Source organism: Pantherophis guttatus, chromosome 8 (assembly GCF_059756535.1).
Source record: "Pantherophis guttatus breed Tessera chromosome 8, ASM5975653v1, whole genome shotgun sequence".
NCBI lineage: Eukaryota > Metazoa > Chordata > Lepidosauria > Squamata > Colubridae > Pantherophis > Pantherophis guttatus.
Genome location: NC_142070.1, coordinates 64712175 through 64722500, shown reverse-complemented (window position 1 = coordinate 64722500; position 10326 = coordinate 64712175). Strand labels below are relative to the sequence as shown.

Genomic DNA, 10326 nt, shown 5'->3' with positions numbered 1-10326 from the left:
AATGACTATCAGTGGGAAAACAATCCATGTTCTTAAAAAAATAAATCAAGATACTCAAAAAGCCAGAACATATTTATGCCTGCTGTATGTCATTCTCCTTTTGCTGGAGACCTATTACACCTACCTGTACACTACATCAAATCAGGAATCATATAGGTTTCCAGCAAAATTTTGAGAGAGGAAAGAATGAAGTGGAAGATATAGTTTTGTGTTTATTGTTTTATGTTTGAGTGAATGATTGTAATAAAGCTTTATAATAAAATTTTGTGGAAAATTATTAAAATAATTATAGATGGATATAATATGCACTGTTTGCTTGGATTGGGTTAAAATGCTCCTATTCCTGTCAGTTAATTCTGTCATGTGCCATACTTTCTATGTCTTTTTGTCATTTGTCCAGAATAACAGAAAACATAGACTGTTTTGCATTCATCTTAGCTCTCTAACTTTGCATTTATTCTTCTAACATATTTTCACTTTACCACTCATGTACAATTCTACAAAACATTTTATTTTTAAAAAATACAATTAAAAAATCCAATTAAAATGTGGAAGGAGCAATGGGAAATTCCTTAATATTGTTTTCAGGTTGCTTATTTGTTTCTATGCTCCATGTTATTATTATTTTTTAAATGGTTCACTAAATATGAAAGGTGATATATCCACTAATATATCCAGGAGGGGGGAGCGGACCTGGCAGGCATTACGGAGACCTAGTTGGGCCAGGAGGGGGGAGTTCCCCTCGTAGATATGTGCCCACCAGGCTTCCCCGCAATCCACCAGCCGAGAGCTCAGGGCAGGGGTGGGGGGGTGGCTATTATTATAAAGGAAGGTCTTGATCCGAGGGAGACCACTGTTCCACAGATAGCCGGATGTGAGTCCCTTCTTGTGAAATGGGGCCGTGGAGTGATGGGTTTGTTGATCACGTACTTGGCTCCCTGCCGCGTGGCAACAACCCTACCTGAGCTGCTTAACGTCATAGCCGAGGTGGTGGTCGATACCCCCAGACTTTTGGTCATGGGGGATTTCAACCTGCCATCTATCGGTGAAACGTCTGAGGTGGCTCGGGAGTTCATGGCTTCCATGATGGCCATGGACCTGACTCAGTTAATTCATGGCCCTATTCACTCAGGTGGGCACACTCTGGACTTAGCTTTTATCTCTAGTCAGTGGTCGAGTGGCCTTGATACAGGGGATATAGTCATTGAACCCTTGTCATGGTCTGTCCACTCGCTCCTTCGACTTGACTTTCTAACCGCTGCGCTGCAGGGAGGCGGGACTGACTAGGTGGTTCCGCCCCAGGCGCCTGATGGATCCTGATAGGTTCCAGATGGAGCTTGGGCCATTTCCTGAGATTCTGGCTCATGACTTGGCTGAAGACCTGGTGGCCGCCTGGGACAGTGCGGCTGCTGGGGCTTTGGACCGCTTCGTGCCTTTGCGGCCTCTGACCTGGCACCGAAGTCACCTAGCTCCTTGGTTCTCCGAAGAGCTGAGGGAGATGAAACGCCGGAAAAGACGCCTGGAGAGCGGTTGGAGGACCAGCCGTTCTGAATCTGATCGAACGCTGGTGAGGTCTCATATTAAGACCTATCTAGTGGTGATAAAAGCAGCAAAATCTAGCTATTTTGCCGCCCTTATTGCGTCATCAGATAATTGTCCAGCCGCCCTGTTTAGGGTGACCTGCTCCCTCCTCCATCTGGGAGCATGGGATGATCCCTTGCAGGGTCGAGCTGAGGATTTTGTGCAGTATCTGCATGACAAGATCGCTCAGATTTGGGAAGGCCTGGCCTCTGACTGGGTAAGTCCAGACGGGATGACTGAGGCAGGCCTTGAGAGTGTTATCTGGGAGGAGTTCGATCCTGTGGCTCCTGAGGACGTGGACAGAATTCTGGGACGGCTGAACATGACCACATGTTTATTGAACCCGTGTCCCTCCTGGTTGGTGCTGGCTTCCTGGGAGGTTGAACGAGGCTGGCTCCAGAGGATTATTAACGCTTCCTTGAGTGAGGGTGTCCTGCCGGCTGCCTTGAAAGAAGCGGTGGTGAGGCCCCTCCTGAAAAAGCCCTCTCTGGATCCGGCTGTTTTGGCTAACTATCGTCCAGTCTCCAACCTTCGTTTTATTGTGAAAGTTGTTGAGAGTGTGGTGGTGTGGCAGCTTCCCCAGTACCTGGATGAAGCTGTCTATCTAGATCCGCTCCAGTCTGGCTTCAGGCCTGGGCACAGCACGGAAATGGCATTGGTTGCGTTGGTGGATGATCTCTGGAGGGCTCGGGATAGGGGTTGTTCCTCTATCCTGGTCCTGTTAGATCTCTCAGCGGCTTTTGATACCATTGACCATGGTATCATGTTGTGCCCCAACGATTCCCTTGAATTGATGTCCCAGTGCCTGGAGGCCGTGCGGGCCTGGATGGGGAGAAACATGCTCCGACTCAACCCTTCCAAGACCGAGTGGCTGTGGCTTCTGGCGTCCCGATATAGCCAGCTGGTGCCATCGCTGGTTATTGGGGGAGAATCACTGGCCCCCATGGAAAGGGCTCACAACTTGGGCATCCTCCTGGATACACGGCTGTCTTTAGAAGAGCATATGACGGCCGTGGCCAGGGGGGCTTTTTATCAGGTTCGCCTGATACCCCAGTTGCGTCCCTTTCTAGATCGGGACTCCCTACACATGGTCACTCAAGCACTCGTCACTTCCCATCTGGACTACTGCAATGCCTTCTACATGGGGCTCCCCTTGGGGTGCACCCGGAGGCTCCAGTTGGTCCAGAATGCGGCTGCGCGGTGGATTATGGGAGCGATGGGGCGCTCCCATGTGACACCTCTCCTGCGCGAGCTGCACTGGCTTCCTGTGGTCTTCAGGGTGCGCTTCAAGCTGTTGGTGACCACCTTTAAAGAGCTCCATGCCTTAGGGCCGGGGTATCTACGAGACCACCTTCTGCCGCCAATAACCTCCCACCGGCCACTACGCTCCCACAGAGAGGGACTCCTCAGGGTGCCGTCAGCCAGACAATGTTGGCTGGCAACCCCCAGGGGGAGAGCCTTCTCTGTGGCGGCACCTGCCCTCTGGAACGACCTACCTCCAGAGATACGCATGATACCAGACCTCCGGACTTTTCATTGGGCCCTGAAAACACATCTTTTTCACCTAGCTGGGCTGGCTTGATCCCATCCCTTCGGTTTTAATTTGAAATTGGTCTTAATCCGGGTTGTTTTAAATGGATAGCCAAAATTATTTAATGTTTTTTAAATTGTTTTTAAATTTTATATGTTATGTTTTACCATGGCTGTTCACTGCCCTGAGTCCTGTTGGAGAAGGGCGGTATACAAAATAAACAAATAAACAAACAAATAAATAAATAAATAAGAAATTCATAAACTGTAAAAGATGTTGTATAAAATATTCTGATCTTGTTATTCAGAAGGATCTATTGTTATTGAAGGATCATTTTTGTTTTCAAGTATTATCTCCAAATACATCATCAAATAAAAAATCTGTGCCTTTTTCTTCTTAGAATGGAAAGCCCTCATACACAAACACACACAAAGACACAATTCCTGAAGTTTTTAGTGAAATTTCCATACTTTCCCTTGACATATATTGAAAGTAAATAATAACCAACATTTTGCATGAATATTTTAAGAACTTTACAGTGCAGGAAGACAAGAGAGTCCATTCCTTTTAAAGTAATCCAATGCATAGGATTACATTTAAAGCTAAGCACCCCTGAGAACAATAAGAAAAACTGGTTTTTAAGTTTGTAACCCACAAATTGGTTGTAATTTGATTCTTAAAGCTGCTGCCTTTCTACATCTAATTTAGTTTTAGTAAATTTAAATATGTGTGGTGGTTTAGCGAAGCTTTGGGAAAGAAGTCTGGACTAAAACCAATTTAGGGTTCTTTTTTTCTTTTATTGATTCTGAAATAAATTAATAGCAAATTTACGGGACCGCCTACTACCACAAACAGCCTCCCACCGGCCGGTACGCTCTCATAGAGAGGGCTCCCCCGGGTGCTGTCAGCCAAGCAGTGTCGACTGGTGGCCCCCAGGGGGAGGGCCTTCTCTGTGGGGGCACCCACTATCTGGAACGAGCTCCACCCAGAGATACGGAGGATCCCAGATCTGCACACTTTCCACCGTGCTCTAAAGACCCTCCTATTCCAGCAAGCCGGCCTGGCCTAATTTTCTCCCCTTTCTTTTAAATTTTTAAATTGGAATTTTAATTTGTTTTAAATTATTGGGATTTTTTAATTGTCTTGGGCTAAATTATTTAATTTGGTTTTAATTATGTTTCTAACTTTTGTATTTATGTATTTTATTTTGTGCCTGTTCACCGCCCTGAGTCCTTCGGGAGTAGGGCGGTATATAAATTTAATAAAACAAACATATAAAACAAACAAACAAATAAGCACAACTCATTCTGCTAATTGTTTATGATAGAAATAGAACTAATTGCTACATTACCATCTTGAGTTATAATCCATTTGTACAGCTACTTCAGATTTAATAATCTCCAATGTTATTTATGCAACATAGCTTTCTCTATGTAAAGCATTTAAATATTCAATAGCTTTGTTTATTGTATTTTTGTATCAAAATCTTTATGTGGAAAGCTAAAATTACTTAAGAGTTTTCAGCATAATACATGCGTGCAATAGTTTTGCAGCATAATAAATACTTTTGTTGTCAGTAGTCTACCGTAAACATCTTGTTTGTCAAATTAATACAAATTACTGTTTCAGTATCAAAGGCTGAGATATACTGTAAGTCATTTATTTAGAGAAATATTCTCAGATAAAAAACATTTATCATTTTGTTCATAATCATTACTAACTTTCTACCATTTGGATGAATGTGAAAAGGATAAAGGTAGCACTATATAAAACCTTTCAAAAGTCAAAAGTCTTTTTGGAATATTTTATTTTGTAAAAGCTTACTAAACCAATGAACTTCAGTTGTTAAATGTATGTTAAAATTAGCCTTAAAATACTTTTTAAAAATAATCTAAACTAAATGTAAACTTACATTTGACCATTTATTTTTAGATCATATAAAACAGCAAGAATGGAACTTAGGAGAAAATAAAATTGACAAATTCATCCATCTGTGAAAGGATCAAATAAATATATTGTCAAGCCATATGAATTTCATATATTTCTTTATATGTCACTTCCATTCAATTTTTACATTCATCTGTTTTTAAAAAATGAAGAAATGCACTATTGTTGTTGCATGTGTTTTTTTCCCAAATTATATAATTCATGAACAGTTTCATCCAAATGCACATTTGATATAGTTTTTTCCAAACACATAACATTTTAAAGGAAATTTTCTTTATTGGTATGCTTTTAAGTACAGTTTTTAAATCAAACATTAAACTTCAAAACTTGAGCAATTGATAAATAACAGGGTTCACTTAAAAATGCAGACCAAAACTATTTTCTGCCTTGAGAGCTAAGATACCAGGATGAAGCTCATATTGTAGGCTCGAAGAGCTGCATTTTGTTTAGACTAGTGGTGGGATTCAAATTTTTTACTACCAGTTCTGTGGGCGTGGCTTGGTGGGCGTGGCATTGCTTGGTGGGCGTGGCAGGGGGATGATACTGCAAAATCTCCATTCCCTCCCCACTCCAGGGGAAGGTTACTGCAAAATCCCCATTTCTTTCCAATCAACTGGGACTCGGAAGGCAGAGAATAGATGGGGGCAAGGCCAGTCAGAAGTGGTTGTTCGGAGTACTCTGAACTACTCAAAATTTCCACTACCGGTTCTCTAGAACTTGTCAGAACCTGCTGAATACCACCTCTGGTTTAGACGTATACGTAGAACAGGTGAGATTGAATCATCCTCTTTCCATTTCAACATTCTTCAATAGCCAAGTTGATAACAAAATGGCCACAAAAGACACATGAATGGAGTAGGACATATGTAGAACTATATTCACACTTTATTTCCAGTGTAATATATATGAGGTCTTTTTTATTTTTAATCCCTTCTCGGCCTTTTTAAAAATCTCTTTCAGTTTTGCAAGCCAAAAATTTCTTGCTTATAGAATGTATCTCCACATATAATACAATCAAACAAATAATTTGTTAACTGAATAATTTTCAGAGAGAAATTAAATAACTCATAGTAGATATGTTTCTCACACAATTGCTTAATAATGATAATATATATGCAGTTTCAAATTCAACAATAACTACCTGTAAACTTTGCACTCAAATGTAAATAATTCCATCCTATTGAAGATGTAAATATAGGTCCAAAGTCACCCAGCTGGATTTTGTACCTAAGGCAAACATTAGAATTTGATCTCCTAATTTCTAAGTGCAGACTTTAATCATCACATCAAACTAGTTCTTGCATTAGACAGTTGAGTTCAGGAATGGGCAGCACGATTGGCTCAGGAATTCTGGGAGTTGAAGTCCACAGGTCATAAAGGGATTATAGTTGCCACTCCAAGTTAGTTGGGGTGAATGTTAGTTGAATGTAATGTTGTCTTTAAATATCTTGTCTGTTTCTTCTAGACTTTTAAGCTTCCCAGAATGAATGAATTCCCAGAAATACCCAAAAATGATTGCAATAGATTTACATTGCTGTTTTCCATGACCAATTTTTCCATTTCTAACTCATGCTTAGTAGAAGGAAAGGATTGTGTTTCTTTTGTTTTCTTGTTTCAATGTCTTTTCTTTTATTTCTTTTATTTCAAGTGTTTTCAGAGCCCATGTTTTAATAGCTTTAGTATAATAATCAGAATCATTGTCGGCTTGCTTTATGTAGCCTATTGTATATATTAACTGTCTTTCTACTACTGCAGTTTAGGTACTTTAAATTATTTTATTTAAATTTTCCCCCAAGCCTGAGTTATTTGACTACTATAGTCATTTGCAAGCTGAATATTTGTTTTCTTATAATATTGTTCTATTATTTATTTTATCCACAGAGAGTGGGCTAATTTTTATATAGATAAAATTGATTTGATGTTCCAGATTTGTGCCTTCCCCTTGGGTAAAGGTGTCCATGTAATTAAGAAAATATCTAGCAGCAAATAGATACTTTATTATGTCTGAATCATATTTAATTTATAAGCTAGCCTTAGAATTCTTGCATAAAGAAGCATTTTTAAAATAATAACATTTTAAAATAATCTTGTATTCATACTGCCAACATTTATTTTTATAAAAGCTTATATACTAAGGATAATTAAACAAAATAAACACTAAGCACACCATACGGGAGTATCTAGGGCCAATTTTCATTTCAAATTCAATGATATTTCTTGTACACGTGACAGTATTTCCTGTATTTGGTTTCATAAAAGAATACAAATAATTCTGTGTCCTATCATGTTATTCTCAAAAAGAGTCACATTTTATTAAAACGACTGTTTTCTGTGTCCACCCCTGCCCACCCCCCACCCCCCCAGATCCAGACAGATCTCGAGAATTCATGGTTAACATAATGAACATGGACTGGTCCCAGTTTTCTCACTAGTTTACCCTATATAAAGGCTATATATGATTTAAGCTTTTCCATCACAACAAATCTGAACTGATATAGAACTAGCATAAGTACCATCAATCCTTGTCATTGATTGATCAATTCCTCAAAAGAATGGAGTTAAATGGAACTGCTAACTTGCATGAGAAAACAAAACAATTAAATTGGTGCTTAATAGATGAATTGGTTTCCAGACTGCACTTAGGAAATTTTTCTGTTATTGAGGACAGTTCTGTTTAATGCTTTGTTAGCATCTGGAAAATTGAGTCAACCATTTGTTTTCTGGTAAAATTTGGCCTTTTCTTCAACAAGCCAGTTGGTTGAAGGAAGCCAATATTTATTTGCCTACTTTATGGAATTATCATGTATGATAAACGCCTGTTATTTATTTGTTTATTTGTTTAGGGATTGTTTGCTGCCCAGAGCTATATATTTAAATAGGTAACTATATACGTTTTCTAATCAAACAAATAAACAGGCACAAAAATGTTATTTTAAAAATATGTTTGTGTTTTTAGATATGAAAAGACAGATAAATATTAGGCTTTCATGGAGAATATCTATGGTGATAGAAGTCGAAAATGAGTTGATTTCATGTAGTCAAGTATTAGGCTTAGAAAAAGGATTAGTTTTCATCATGTAGCAAGTATAAACAAAGCAATAATAGCAGTACAAAGTGGAGACTAAGCTTCAAAGAGAAAGAAAAGGGATTTCAAAAGTAATCAAGCAAGAATTAAGCATCAGAATAACACCAAAAGTCTAGTGCACACTGATTATCCAGCACATATTGCATTCAGCCTGGATGGATTGGATTGCTTCTTAAATCCTACAGATTTAATCATCCACCCACCTACCCTAGAATATCTTATCTTTGCTGTTTTCAGAGAGAATCAAAGAGCAACAAGTCCCTAGCTATTTCTCCTCCTATTTAACTTCGAGAGCAGGGGAATTGTGTTTACTAGTCTTAGGGATTCAGCATACTGGCCTTCCTGGGTTTTCTTACTAGAGATTAAAAAAGAATTCTGGTAAATGGATGTGCATTCTGATTTCTGGAAGCTTACCTTACTGAAAAGGCTTCACAAAGCTTTCATCTCAGTTACACTGAACTAGTAAACAGAAATATTTACACTGCATCCATTTTTATATGGAAAATTGAAAGTTAAATTATACTATAAAATAGGCAGTGTAAATGTGCTTAAAAAGTAAAGAAACCAAAACATGTCACAGTCTCTAAACCATGCATTTAACAATCTGGTTGAAGATTATATATCTTTTGGAAAGCATTAGGCATTCTTAGCTGTGTACTATTAAATTATGAATAGCTTTATGATTTAATTTAACTTTAGAGGAATGATCACAATGTATCGCCCTATTTCTGCTTGTGATTCCACTAAAACATAGGTGTAGCTCCTTCCAAGTTCTTCTAAAATTTCTCTCTGAATTATAATTTTAGTGAAATATAAGAATAACTGTGCTTAATTAAATTCAATTAAAACACATTTACATTATGTTTGTATTCTGCCCTGACCAAGTTCTTATTCTGGACCATTCACTTTGGAAATATGGCCTGTAGCATATCGTTCAAAATATAAAAGCTTCTGCTTATAGATCTTCAGATAGCTTAGTCTGAAATAAAAAATGTATTTGAGCAGGATCAAATGAAGGGCTTTCATAAATACATATGCTCAAGCTGATATACAATTAAAATGTTATTTTAAAAGTAGCATTCTAGAACAGTAAACTATTAAGTAAAATTCAGGATCTACAATTAAAATTTAAATGAGGAACAATTATCTTCTATAACATGGATAATAATACTGTAATGTTCCTTTCTTAAGCAGTTACCAATACAACATTTGTAGTTGAGATTAAGAACAGGACTTTTAGCACTGCTCCTATAATACACAGATTTACATAACAGTCAAAATTATTTTAGATAGTATAATTGTAGAGGTTTAGGGCTTTTTTAATATAAAAGAAATAACTTGAAACAGGACCAAAAACAATCTGGAATTAGTAAACTTAATATTTGATCACTGTAATAATTTCTACAAACGAGAGATCCCATTTGGATGTTGTTACATTGATCTAAATTATATGGTACATCTAAATTGTGCCATATAATTTAATGTAGAGGACTTTCATTTATTAGATAAAAATTTCCTGAACATGTGGCTGATCTCTGCATATGTTTCCCAATTGGTCAAATGTAGGCAACACTGTGTTGACTTACAATATGGTCTGTACTTTAGAGAACTTTTGCACAAAACAGTGTGAGTTTTTTAAAAATAAGTGGATTTAATGATTGTGGCATATTGGCCAAAATATTGATGAAATGTAAGATGTTCTGCTTCCAAAGTCTAGAATATATTCTAGTATTACTATTCTGAGTGTATTACTAAACTATTTTTCTATTCAGCCAGATCTGCCTTAATTAAGGGCGTTTCAATATTCCAGCTGTTTTTTTCAGTGTGTCACATATTAGAAATAAGTTGGATTCCAATTTACTAAATTTGATGTTAGTCCAAAGGCCAAGAAATGATGTTGGATTCTAGAGGCTGCTGTCTAGTGGGAAGAAGTGATAGTAAATTAGTTTTAAAAAGTTGGTTGTGTTGCAGTGGAATTCCAGGATACCTGATGTGTTTGTGCATTAGGGGAGATCTAAGGAAGCTATGATTAGTTTATGGTCAAGGATCAGAAATAGGAAATCCAGCCACTGAGAGGTTAAATTACGTGCAGGCATTTCCATCTCTGATAAATATAAGCACTCTGATAAATATAAGCACTCCATTCTTCTGGAGGATTATTCCCAAATACCTCATTATATGA

The 10326-nt window shown here is 37.9% G+C and overlaps 1 protein-coding gene across 8 annotated transcripts in view; it reads left to right on the top strand.

The window, feature by feature from the left end:
* Positions 1 to 10326, top strand: part of FSTL5 (follistatin like 5) — a 397655-nt gene that overhangs the window by 155152 nt on the left and 232177 nt on the right. The window lies entirely within an intron of this gene.